Below are 13,917 nucleotides of genomic sequence, written 5' to 3' on the forward strand. Positions count from 1 at the left end.
GTTATGGAAGATTGTGATCAGAAGGGTTTGGAGCATTGTGATGACAGAGGTCATGGAGCATTTTGAGTTCATTGTGATGACAAAATCATGAAGCATTATGACGAAGGGCATGGTGCATTGTGGTGGTAGGGTTCATGGAGCACTGAGATGAAAAGTGTCATGGAGCATTGTTATGACAGGGGTCTTGGAGCATTGTGATGACAAGGGCATGGAGCATTGTGATGAGAAGGCCAAGGAGAATACTGATGACATGCGTCATGGAGCTCCTTGATGACAAGTGCATACAGCATTGTGATTACAGGGGTCTTGGAGCATTGAGATGAAAAGGGGCATGGAGCATTGTGATTACAGGGGTAATGGAGCATTGTGATGACAAGTGAATCGAGCATTGTGATGAAAAAGGCATGGATCCTATTCATGACAGGATTCAAGGAGCATTCCGAAGACAAGTGTCAGGGAGCATTGTGATGACAAGTGTATTGAGTATTGTGATGACAAAGGTCATGGAGCATTGAGATGACAAGGGCATGGAGTATGGTGATGACATGCATCATGGAGCGTTGTGATGACAAGTCTTATGGAACATTGTGATCACACGGGTTTGGAGCATTGCGATGACAGAGTTCATGGATCATACTGATTTCAAGGAGCATGGATCTTTGTGATGATTAGGGCATGAAGCAATGTGATCCCAAGATGCATGTAGGATTGTGATGACAATGGTAATGGAGGAATGTGATGACAAGCGCATGGAATATTGTGATGAAAAGGGCATGTAGCGTTTTGCTGACAAAGGCATGGAGCATTTTGATGACAAGTGTCATGGAGCACTGTGATGACAAACATCACGGAGCATTGTGATTACAGGGTTCATGGAGCATTGGGATGACACGGCCAAGGATCATTGTGTTGACAAGTGTTATGGAGAATTTTGATGACAAGAGTCACGGATCATTGTGTTGTCAGGGGTCATGGATCGTTGTGATGAGAGTGGTCATGGAGCATTGTGATGACAAGGGTCATGGAGCATTGTGATCATAAGGTCATGGAGCATTGGGCTGAAAATGTTCATGGAGTATTGTGATGAGAGGTGTCATGGAGCATTGTGATGACAAGGGAATGGAGCATTGTGATGACAATGTCCTGGAGCATTTAATGAGAAGACCATGGAGCCATGTGATGACAAGTCTCATGGAGCATTCTCACGAAAAGCGGCATGGAGCATTGTGATTACTGTGGTCTTGGAGCATTGTGATGAATAGGGCATGGAGCATTGTGATGAAAAAGGCATGGAGCCTTGCCATGACAGGGTTCCAAGAGCATATTGACATCAAGTGTCAGGGACCATTGTGATGACAAGTGTATTGAGCATGGTGATGCCAAAGCTCATGGAGCATTGTGATGAGAAGACCATGGATAATTTTGATGACGAGCGTCATGGGGCGTTGTGAGGAAAAGTGTTATGGAACATTGTGATCACAAGGGACTGGAGCCTAGTGATGACAGAGGTCATGGAGCATTTTGATTTCATTTTGATTACAATAGCGTGAAGCAATATGATGATGGACATGTTGCATTGTGATGACAAGGTTCTTCGAGCATTGAGATGAAAAGGGACATGGAGCATTGTGATTACAGGGTTCTTGGAGCATTGTGATGAATAGGGCATGGAGCATTGTGATGAAAAAGCCATGGAGCCTTGCCATGACAGGGTTCCAAGAGCATATTGACATCAAGTGTCAGGGACCATCGTGATGACAAGTGTATTGAGCATGGTGATGCCAAAGCTCATGGAGCATTGTGATGAGAAGACCATGGATAATTTTGATGACGAGCATCATGGGGCGTTGTGAGGACAAGTGTTATGGAACATTGTGATCACAAGTGATTGGAGCCTTGTGATGACAGAGGTCATGGAGCATTTTGAGTTCATTCTGATGACAATAGCATGAAGCACTATGATGATGGGCAGGGTGCATTGTGATGACAGGGTTCATGGAACATTGAGATGAAAAGGGTCATGGAGGATTGTAGTTACAAGGGTCTTGGTGCTTTGTGATGACAAGGGCATGCAGCATTGTGATGAGAAGGCCATGGAGGATTCTGATGAGATGCGTCATGGAGCTTTGTGATGACAAGGGCATGGAGCATTGTGATGAGAAGACCATGGATAATGGTGATGACGAGCGTCATGGGGCGTTGTGATGAAAAGTGTTATGGAACATTGTGATCCCAAGGGTTCAGAGCATTGTGATGGCAGATGTCATGGAGCATTTTGATTTCATTTTGATTACAATAGCGTGAAGCAATATGATGATGGACATGTTGCATTGTGATGACAAGGTTCTTCGAGCATTGAGATGAAAAGGGGCATGGAGCATTGTGATTACAGGGTTCTTGGAGCATTGTGATGACAAGGGCATGGAGCATTGTGATGAGATGGCAATGGAGCATTCTGATGACTTGTGTCATGGAGATTTTGATGACAAGGGCATGAAGCATTGTTGTAACAGTGGTCTTAGAGCATTTTGATTACAAGGGTTATGGAGCCTTGTGATAAGAAGGCCGTGGAACATTGTGATGGCTGGGGTCATGGAGCATTGTTATGACAGTGGCAATGGAGCATTGTGATGACAAGGGCATGGAGCATTGGTCTGAAAAGTTTCATGGATTATTGGGATGAGAGTGGGCATGGAGCATTGTGATGACAAGGGCACGGAACACTGTGATACATGGGTCATGTAGGATTGTAACGACAAGGGCATGGAGAATTGTGATGACAAGAGCATGTAACATTGTGATGAGAAGTGTCATGGAGCATTGTGATGACAAAGATGTAGAGAATTGTGATGACAAGGGACATGGAGCATTGTGATGACCAGAGCATGGAGCATTGGTCTGACAGGTTTCATGGATTATTGTGATGACAAGTGTCATGGAGCATTTTGATGACAAGGGCATGGGGCATTGTGATGGGAAGAGCAGGGAGCATTGTGATGACAAGGTTTATGGAGCATTGTGATGACAAGGCTGTGGAGCATTGTGATGACAAGCACAAGTCACATTTTGATGCCATGGGTCATGGAGCACTGTGCTGACAAGGGCATGCAACTTTGTGATGACAAGGTTCATGGAGCATTGAGAGGAAAAGGGGCATGGAGCATTGTGATGACAGGGGTCTAGGAGCTTTGTGATGACAGAGGTCATGGATCATTTTGATTTCCTTGTGATGACAATAGCCTGAAGCATTATGATGATGGGCATGGTCCACTGTGATGACAGGTGTAATGGAGCATTGAGATGAAAAGGGGCATGGAGCATTGTGATTACAGGGGTATAGGAGCATTGTGATGACAAGAGCATGGAGCATTGTGATGAAAAGTGCTTGGAGCCTTTTTATTACATGTTTCAAGGAGCATTCTGATGACGAGTGTCAGGGAGCATTTTGATGACAACTCTCTTGAGCATTGTGATGACAGAGATCATGGAGCACTGTGATGACAGGTGTCATGGAGCATTGTGATGAGAAGGTCATGGAGCATTGGGCTGAAAATATTAATGGAGTACTGTGGTGACAGGGGTCATGGATCCTTTTGATAGCAAGGGAATGGAGCATTGTGATGACAAGTTCCTGGAGCATTGTGATGAGAAGACCATGAAGACTTGTGATGACAAGTCTAATGGAGCATTCTGAAGGAAAGAGGCATGGAGCATTGTGATTACAGGGTCCTGGAGCATTGTAATGACAAGAGCAAGGAGCATTGTGATGAGAAGACCATGGAGCATTCTCATGATTTGTGTCATGGTGTTTTGTGATGAAAACGGCATGGACCATTGTGATGACAGGTGTCTTGGAGCATTGTGATGACAAGGGTCATGGAGCCTTGTGAGGAGAAGGCCGTGGGACATTATGATGGCAGGGGTCATGGAGCATTGTTATGACGGGGGTAATGGATCATTGTGATGAAAAGGGCACGGAACATAGGTCTATAAAATTTCATGGGTTATTGTGATGACAGTGGGTATGGAGCATTGTGAAGACAAGGGCTTGGAACACTGTGATACATGGGTCATGGAGGATTGTAATGACATGGGCATGGAGCATTGTGATGAGAAGGGCATCGAGAATTGTGATGACAATCGTCATGGAGATTTGTGATGACAAGGGCATGGAGCAATATGATGAGATGTTTCAGGGAGCATTGTGATGACAATGGAATGGAGCATTGTGATGCCAAGGGTCATGGAGCTGTGTGATAACAAATGTCATGGAGCAGTTTGATGACAAGGGCATGGTGCATTGTGATGAGTAGGGCAGGGAGCATTGTGATGACAGGTGTTATGGAACATTGTGATGTCAGGGCTCATGGAGCATTGTGATGATATGGGCATGTAGCATGGTGATGACAGGTGTCATGGAACATTGTCAGATGACAATTGTTTTGAGCATTGTAATGAGAAACATCTTGGATCATTGAGAGGACAAGGGCATGGAGTAGTGTGATGACAGGCATCATGGAGCATTGTGATGAGTGTGTTATGGAACATTGTGATCACAAGGGTTTGGAGCCTAGTGATGACAGAGGTCATGGATCATTTTGATTTCAAGGAGCATTGAACATTGTGATGACAAGGGCATGAAGCAATGTGATCCCAAGTTTCAGGGAGGATTGTGATGACAATGGTAATGGAGTATTGTGATGCGAATCACATGGAGCACTGTGATGACAAGGTCATGTAGCATTTTGCTGACAAAGGCATGGAGCATTGTGATGACAAGTGTCATGGAACATTGTGATAACAGGGGTCATAGAGCATTAGGATGACAAGAGCATGGACCATTTTGATGAGAAGAGTCATGGAGCATTTTGATGACAAGAGCCACAGATCATTGTGTTGTCAGGGGTCATTGAGCGTTGTGATGACAGTGGTCATGGAGGATTGAGCTGAAAATGTTCTTGGAGCATTGTGAACACAAGGGAATGGAGCATTGTGGTGACAATATCCTGGAGCATTGTGATGAGATGACCATGGAGTCTTTTGATGACAAGTCTCATGGAGCAAGCTGATGGAAAGGGGCATGGAGCATTGTGATTACAGTTGTCTTGGAGCATTGTGATGACAAGAGCATGGAGCATTGTGATGAGAAGTCCATGGAACATTCTGATGACATGCATCATGGAGCTTTGTGATGACAATGGCAAGAGGCATTGTGATTACAGGGATCTTGGAGCATTGTGATGAAAAGGGCATGGATCATTGTGATGACAAAGGCATGGAGCCTTGTCATGACAGGGTCCAAGGAGCATACTGATGACAAGTGTCAGGGAGCATTGTGATGACAAGTGTCATGGAGCACTGTGATGACAAGCGTCATGGAGCCTTGTGATGACCGGGAACTTGGAGCTTTGTGATGAAAAGTGAATGCATCATTGTGATGAAAAAGGCATGGTGCCTTGTCATGACAGGGTTCAAGGAGCACCCTGACGAAACGTGTCAGGGAGCATTGTGATGTAAAGTGTATTGCGCATTGTAAAGACCAAGGTCATGGAGCATTGTGATGAGAAGTCCATGGATAATTGGGATGACGAGCGTCATGGGGTGTTGTGATGACAAGTGTTATGGAAGATTGTGATCACAAGGGTTTGGAGCATTGTGATGATAGAGGTCATGGAGCATTTTGAGTTGATTGTGATGACAACATCATGAAGCGTTATGATGAAGGACATGGTGCATTGTGATGATAGGGTTCATGGAGCACTGAGATGAAAAGTGTCATGGCGCATTGTTATGACAGGGGTCTTGGAGCATTGTGATGACAAGGGCATGGAGCATTGTGATGAGAAGGCCAAGGAGAATACTGATGACATGCGTCTTGGAGCTCCTTGATGACAAGTGCATACAGCATTGTGATTACAGGGGTCTTGGAGCATTGAGATGAAAAGGGGCATGGAGCATTGTGATTACAGGGGAAATGGAGCATTGTGATGACAAGTGAATCGAGCATTGTGATGAAAAAGGCATGGATCCTATTCATGACAGGATTCAAGGAGCATTCCGAAGACAAGTGTCAGTGAGCATTGTGATGACAAGTGTATTGAGTATTGTGATGACAAAGGTCATGGAGCATTGAGATGACAAGGGCATGGAGTATGGTGATGACAGGCATCATGGAGCGTTGTGATGACAAGTCTTATGGAACATTGTGATCACACGGGTTTGGAGCATTGCGATGACAGAGTTCATGGATCATATTGATTTCAAGGAGCATGGATCTTTGTGATGACAAGGGCATGAAGCAATGTGATCCCAAGATGCATGTAGGATTGTGATGACAATGGTAATGGAGGAATGTGATGACAAGCGCATGGAATATTGTGATGAAAAGGGCATGTAGCGTTTTGCTGACAAAGGCATGGAGCATTTTGATGACAAGTGTCATGGAGCACTGTGATGACAAACATCACGGAGCATTGTGATTACAGGGTTCATGGAGTATTGGGATGACACGGCCAAGGATCATTGTGTTGACAAGTGTTATGGAGAATTTTGATGACAAGAGTCACGGATCATTGTGTTGTCAGGGGTCATGGATCGTTGTGATGAGAGTGGTCATGGAGCATTGTGATGACAAGGGTCATGGAGCATTGTGATCATAAGGTCATGGAGCATTGGGCTGAAAATGTTCATGGAGTATTGTGATGAGAGGTGTCATGGAGCATTGTGATGACAAGGGAATGGAGCATTGTGATGACAATGTCCTGGAGCATTTAATGAGAAGACCATGGAGCCATGTGATGACAAGTCTCATGGAGCATTCTCACGAAAAGCGGCATGGAGCATTGTGATTACTGTGGTCTTGGAGCATTGTGATGAATAGGGCATGGAGCATTGTGATGAAAAAGGCATGGAGCCTTGCCATGACAGGGTTCCAAGAGCATATTGACATCAAGTGTCAGGGACCATTGTGATGACAAGTGTATTGAGCATGGTGATGCCAAAGCTCATGGAGCATTGTGATGAGAAGACCATGGATAATTTTGATGACGAGCGTCATGGGGCGTTGTGAGGACAAGTGTTATGGAACATTGTGATCAAAAGGGATTGGAGCCTTGTGATGACAGAGGTCATGGAGCATTTTGAGTTCATTCTGATGACAATAGCATGAAGCACTATGATGATGGGCAGGGTGCATTGTGATGACAGGGTTCATGGAACCTTGAGATGAAAAGGGGCATGGAGCATTGTAGTTACAAGGGTCTTGGTGCTTTGTGATGACAAGGGCATGCAGCATTGTGATGAGAAGGCCATGGAGGATTCTGATGAGATGCGTCATGGAGCTTTGTGATGACAAGGGCATGGAGCATTGTGATGAGAAGACCATGGATAATGGTGATGACGAGCGTCATGGGGCGTTGTGATGAAAAGTGTTATGGAACATTGTGATCCCAAGGGTTTAGAGCATTGTGATGGCAGATGTCATGGAGCATTTTGATTTCATTTTGATTACAATAGCGTGAAGCAATATGATGATGGACATGTTGCATTGTGATGACAAGGTTCTTCGAGCATTGAGATGAAAAGGGGCATGGAGCATTGTGATTACAGGGTTCTTGGAGCATTGTGATGACAAGGGCATGGAGCATTGTGATGAGATGGCCATGGAGCATTCTGATGACTTGTGTCATGGAGATTTTGATGACAAGGGCATGAAGCATTGTTGTAACAGTGGTCTTAGAGCATTTTGATTACAAGGGTTATGGAGCCTTGTTATAAGAAGGCCGTGGAACATTGTGATGGCTGGGGTCATGGAGCATTGTTATGACAGTGCAATGGAGCATTGTGATGACAAGGGCATGGAGCATTGGTCTGAAAAGTTTCATGGATTATTGGGATGAGAGTGGGCATGGAGCATTGTGATGACAAGGGCACAGAACACTGTGATACATGGGTCATGTAGCATTGTAACGACAACGGCATGGAGAATTGTGATGACAAGAGCATGTAACATTGTGATGAGAAGTGTCATGCAGCATTGTGATGACAAGATGTAGAGAATTGTGATGACAAGGGACATGGAGCATTGTGATGACCAGAGCATGGAGCATTGGTCTGACAGGTTTCATGGATTATTGTGATGACAAGTGTCATGGAGCATTTTGATGACAAGGGCATGGGGCATTGTGATGGGAAGAGCAGGGAGCATTGTGATGACAAGGTTTATGGAGCATTGTGATGACAAGGCTGTGGAGCATTGTGATGACAAGCACAAGTCACATTTTGATGCCATGGGTCATGGAGCACTGTGCTGACAAGGGCATGCAACTTTGTGATGACAAGGTTCATGGAGCATTGAGAGGAAAAGGGGCATGGAGCATTGTGATGACAGGGGTCTAGGAGCTTTGTGATGACAGAGGTCATGGATCATTTTGATTTCCTTGTGATGACAATAGCCTGAAGCATTATGATGATGGGCATGGTCCATTGTGATGACAGGTGTAATGGAGCATTGAGATGAAAAGGGGCATGGAGCATTGTGATTACAGGGGTATAGGAGCATTGTGATGACAAGAGCATGGAGCATTGTGATGAAAAGTGCTTGGAGCCTTTTCATGACATGTTTCAAGGAGCATTCTGATGACGAGTGTCAGGGAGCATTGTGATGACAACTCTCTTGAGCATTGTGATGACAGAGATCATGGATCACTGTGATGACAGGTGTCATGGAGCATTGTGATGAGAAGGTCATGGAGCATTGGGCTGAAAATATTCATGGAGTATTGTGGTGACAGGGGTCATGGATCCTTTTGATAGCAAGGGAATGGAGCATTGTGATGACAAGGTCCTGGAGCATTGTGATGAGAAGACCATGGAGCCTTGTGATGACAAGTCTAATGGAGCATTCTGAAGGAAAGAGGCATGGAGCATTGTGATTACAGGGTCCTGGAGCATTGTAATGACAAGAGCAAGGAGCATTGTGATGAGAAGACCATGGAGCATTCTCATGATTTGTGTCATGGTGTTTTGTGATGACAAGGGCATGGACCATTGTGATTACAGGTGTCTTGGAGCATTGTGATGACAAGGGTCATGGAGCCTTGTGAGGAGAAGGCCGTGGGACATAATGATAGCAGGGGTCATGGAGCATTGTTATGACGGGGTAATGGATCATTGTGATGAAAAGGGCACGGAACATAGGTCTATAAAATTTCATGGATTATTGTGATGACAGTGGGTATGGAGCATTGTGATGACAATGGCTCTGAACAATGTGATACATGGGTCATGGAGGATTGTAATGACATGGGCATGGAGCATTGTGATAACCGGGATCTTGGAGCATTGTGATGAAAAGTGAATGCATCATTGTGATGAAAAATGCATGGTGCCTTGTCATGACAGGGTTCAAGGAGCACACTGACGACAAGTGTCAGGGAGCATTGTGATGTAAAGTGTATTGCGCATTGTAAAGACCAAGGTCATGGAGCATTGTGATGAGAAGTCCATGGATAATTGGGATGACGAGTGTCATGGGGTGTTGTGATGACAAGTGTTATGGAAGATTGTGATCACAAGGGTTTGGAGCATTGTGATGATAGAGGTCATGGAGCATTTTGAGTTCATTGTGATGACAACATCATGAAGCATTATGATGAAGGGCATGGTGCATTGTGGTGGTAGGGTTCATGGAGCACTGAGATGAAAATTGTCATGGCGCATTGTTATGAGAGGGTCTTGGAGCATTGTGATGACAAGGGCATGGAGCATTGTGATGAGAAGGCCAAGGAGAATACTGATGACATGCGTCATGGAGCCCCTTGATGACAAGTGCATACAGCATTGTGATTACAGGGGTCTTGGAGCATTGAGATGAAAAGGTGCATGGAGCATTCTGATTACAGGGGTAATGGAGCATTGTGATGACAAGTGAATGCATCATTGTGATGAAAAAGGCATGGATCCTATTCATGACAGGATTCAAGGAGCATTCCGAAGACAAGTGTCAGGGAGCATTGTGATGACAAGTGTATTGAGTATTTTGATGACAAAGGTCATGGAGCTTTGAGATGACAAGGGCATGGAGTATAGTGATGACAGGCATCATGGAGCGTTGTGATGACAAGTCTTATGGAACATTGTGATCACACGGGTTTGGAGCATTGCGATGACAGAGTTCATGGATCATATTGATTTCAAGGAGCATGGATCTTTGTGATGACAAGGGCATGAAGCAATGTGATCCCAAGATGCATGTAGGATTGTGATGACAATGGTAATGGAGGAATGTGATGACAAGCGCATGGAATATTGTGATGAAAAGGGCATGTAGCGTTTTGCTGACAAAGGCATGGAGCATTTTGATGACAAGTGTCATGGAGCACTGTGATGACAAACATCACGGAACATTGTGATTACAGGGTTCATGGAGTATTGGGATGACACGGCCAAGGATCATTGTGTTGACAAGTGTTATGGAGAATTTTGATGACAAGAGTCACGGATCATTGTGTTGTCAGGGGTCATGGATCGTTGTGATGAGAGTGGTCATGGAGCATTGTGATGACAAGGGTCATGGAGCATTGTGATCATAAGGTCATGGAGCATTGGGCTGAAAATGTTCATGGAGTATTGTGATGAGAGGTGTCATGGAGCATTGTGATGACAAGGGAATGGAGCATTGTGATGACAATGTCCTGGAGCATTTAATGAGAAGACCATGGAGCCAAGTGATGACAAGTCTCATGGAGCATTCTCACGAAAAGCGGCATGGAGCATTGTGATTACTGTGGTCTTGGAGCATTGTGATGAATAGGGCATGGAGCATTGTGATGAAAAAGGCATGGAGCCTTGCCATGACAGGGTTCCAAGAGCATATTGACATCAAGTGTCAGGGACCATCGTGATGACAAGTGTATTGAGCATGGTGATGCCAAAGCTCATGGAGCATTGTGATGAGAAGACCATGGATAATTTTGATGACGAGCATCATGGGGCGTTGTGAGGACAAATGTTATGGAACATTGTGATCACAAGGGATTGGAGCCTTGTGATGACAGAGGTCATGGAGCATTTTGAGTTCATTCTGATGACAATAGCATGAAGCACTATGATGATGGGCAGGGTGCATTGTGATGACAGGGTTCATGGAACATTGAGATGAAAAGGGTCATGTAGGATTGTAGTTACAAGGGTCTTGGTGCTTTGTGATGACAAGGGCATGCAGCATTGTGATGAGAAGGCCATGGAGGATTCTGATGAGATGCGTCATGGAGCTATGTGATGACAAGGGCATGGAGCATTGTGATGAGAAGACCATGGATAATGGTGATGATGAGCGTCATGGGGCGTTGTGATGAAAAGTGTTATGGAACATTGTGATCCCAAGGGTTCAGAGCATTGTGATGGCAGATGTCATGGAGCATTTTGATTTCATTTTGATTACAATAGCGTGAAGAAATATGATGATGGACATGTTGCATTGTGATGACAAGGTTCTTCGTGCATTGAGATGAAAAGGGGCATGGAGCATTGTGATTACAGGGTTCTTGGAGCATTGTGATGACAAGGGCATGGAGCATTGTGATGAGATGGCCATGGAGCATTCTGATGACTTGTGTCATGGAGATTTTGATGACAAGGGCATGAAGCATTGTTGTAACAGTGGTCTTAGAGCATTTTGATTACAAGGGTTATGGAGCCTTGTGATAAGAAGGCCGTGGAACATTGTGATGGCTGGTGTCATGGAGCATTGTTATGACAGTGGCAATGGAGCATTGTGATGACAAGGGCATGGAGCATTGGTCTGAAAAGTTTCATGGATTATTGGGATGAGAGTGGGCATGGAGCATTGTGATGACAAGGGCACGGAACACTGTGATACATGGGTCATGTAGGATTGTAACGACAAGGGCATGGAGAATTGTGATGACAAGAGCATGTAACATTGTGATGAGAAGTGTCATGGAGCATTGTGATGACAAAGATGTAGAGAATTGTGATGACAAGGGACATGGAGCATTGTGATGACCAGAGCATGGAGCATTGGTCTGACAGGTTTCATGGATTATTGTGATGACAAGTGTCATGGAGCATTTTGATGACAAGGGCATGGGGCATTGTGATGGGAAGAGCAGGGAGCATTGTGATGACAAGGTTTATGGAGCATTGTGATGACAAGGCTGTGGAGCATTGTGATGACAAGCACAAGTCACATTTTGATGCCATGGGTCATGGAGCACTGTGCTGACAAGGGCATGCAACTTTGTGATGACAAGGTTCATGGAGCATTGAGAGGAAAAGGGGCATGGAGCATTGTGATGACAGGGGTCTAGGAGCTTTGTGATGACAGAGGTCATGGATCATTTTGATTTCCTTGTGATGACAATAGCCTGAAGCATTATGATGATGGGCATGGTCCATTGTGATGACAGGTGTAATGGAGCATTGAGATGAAAAGGGGCATGGAGCATTGTGATTACAGGGGTATAGGAGCATTGTGATGACAAGAGCATGGAGCATTGTGATGAAAAGTGCTTGGAGCCTTTTCATGACATGTTTCAAGGAGCATTCTGATGACGAGTGTCAGGGAGCATTGTGATGACAACTCTCTTGAGCATTGTGATGACAGAGATCATGGATCACTGTGATGACAGGTGTCATGGAGCATTGTGATGAGAAGACCATGAAGCCTTGTGATGACAAGTCTAATGGAGCATTCTGAAGGAAAGAGGCATGGAGCATTGTGATTACAGGGTCCTGGAGCATTGTAATGACAAGAGCAAGGAGCATTGTGATGAGAAGACCATGGAGCATTCTCATGATTTGTGTCATGGTGTTTTGTGATGACAACGGCATGGACCATTGTGATGACAGGTGTCTTGGAGCATTGTGATGACAAGGGTCATGGAGCCTTATGAGGAGAAGGCCGTGGGACATTATGATGGCAGGGGTCATGGAGCATTGTTATGACGGGGGTAATGGATCATTGTGATGAAAAGGGCACGGAACATAGGTCTATAAAATTTCATGGGTTATTGTGATGACAGTGGGTATGGAGCATTGTGAAGACAAGGGCTCGGAACACTGTGATACATGGGTCATGGAGGATTGTAATGACATGGGCATGGAGCATTGTGATGAGAAGGGCATCGAGAATTGTGATGACAATCGTCATGGAGATTTGTGATGACAAGGGCATGGAGCAATATGATGAGATGTTTCAGGGAGCATTGTGATGACAATGGCATGGAGCATTGTGATGCCAAGGGTCATGGAGCTGTGTGATAACAAATGTCATGGAGCAGTTTGATGACAAGGGCATGGTGCATTGTGATGAGTAGGGCAGGGAGCATTGTGATGACAGGTGTTATGGAACATTGTGATGTCAGGGCTCATGGAGCATTGTGATGATATGGGCATGTAGCATGGTGATGACAGGTGTCATGGAACATTGTCAGATTACAATTGTTTTGAGCATTGTAATGACAAACATCTTGGATCATTGAGATGACAAGGGCATGGAGTAGTGTGATGACAGGCATCATGGAGCATTGTGATGAGTGTGTTATGGAACATTGTGATCACAAGGGTTTGGAGCCTAGTGATGACAGAGGTCATGGATCATTTTGATTTCAAGGAGCATGGAACATTGTGATGACAAGGGCATGAAGCAATGTGATCCCAAGTTTCAGGGAGGATTGTGATGACAATGGTAATGGAGTATTGTGATGCGAATCACATGGAGCACTGTGATGACAAGGTCATGTAGCATTTTGCTGACAAAGGCATGGAGCATTGTGATGACAAGTGTCATGGAACATTGTGATAACAGGGGTCATAGAGCATTAGGATGACAAGAGCATGGACCACTTTGATGAGAAGAGTCATGGAGCATTTTGATGACAAGAGCCACAGATC

The sequence above is a fragment of the Mesoplodon densirostris genome, chromosome Y (genome assembly GCF_025265405.1).
Source record: "Mesoplodon densirostris isolate mMesDen1 chromosome Y, mMesDen1 primary haplotype, whole genome shotgun sequence".
Lineage (NCBI taxonomy): Eukaryota > Metazoa > Chordata > Mammalia > Artiodactyla > Ziphiidae > Mesoplodon > Mesoplodon densirostris.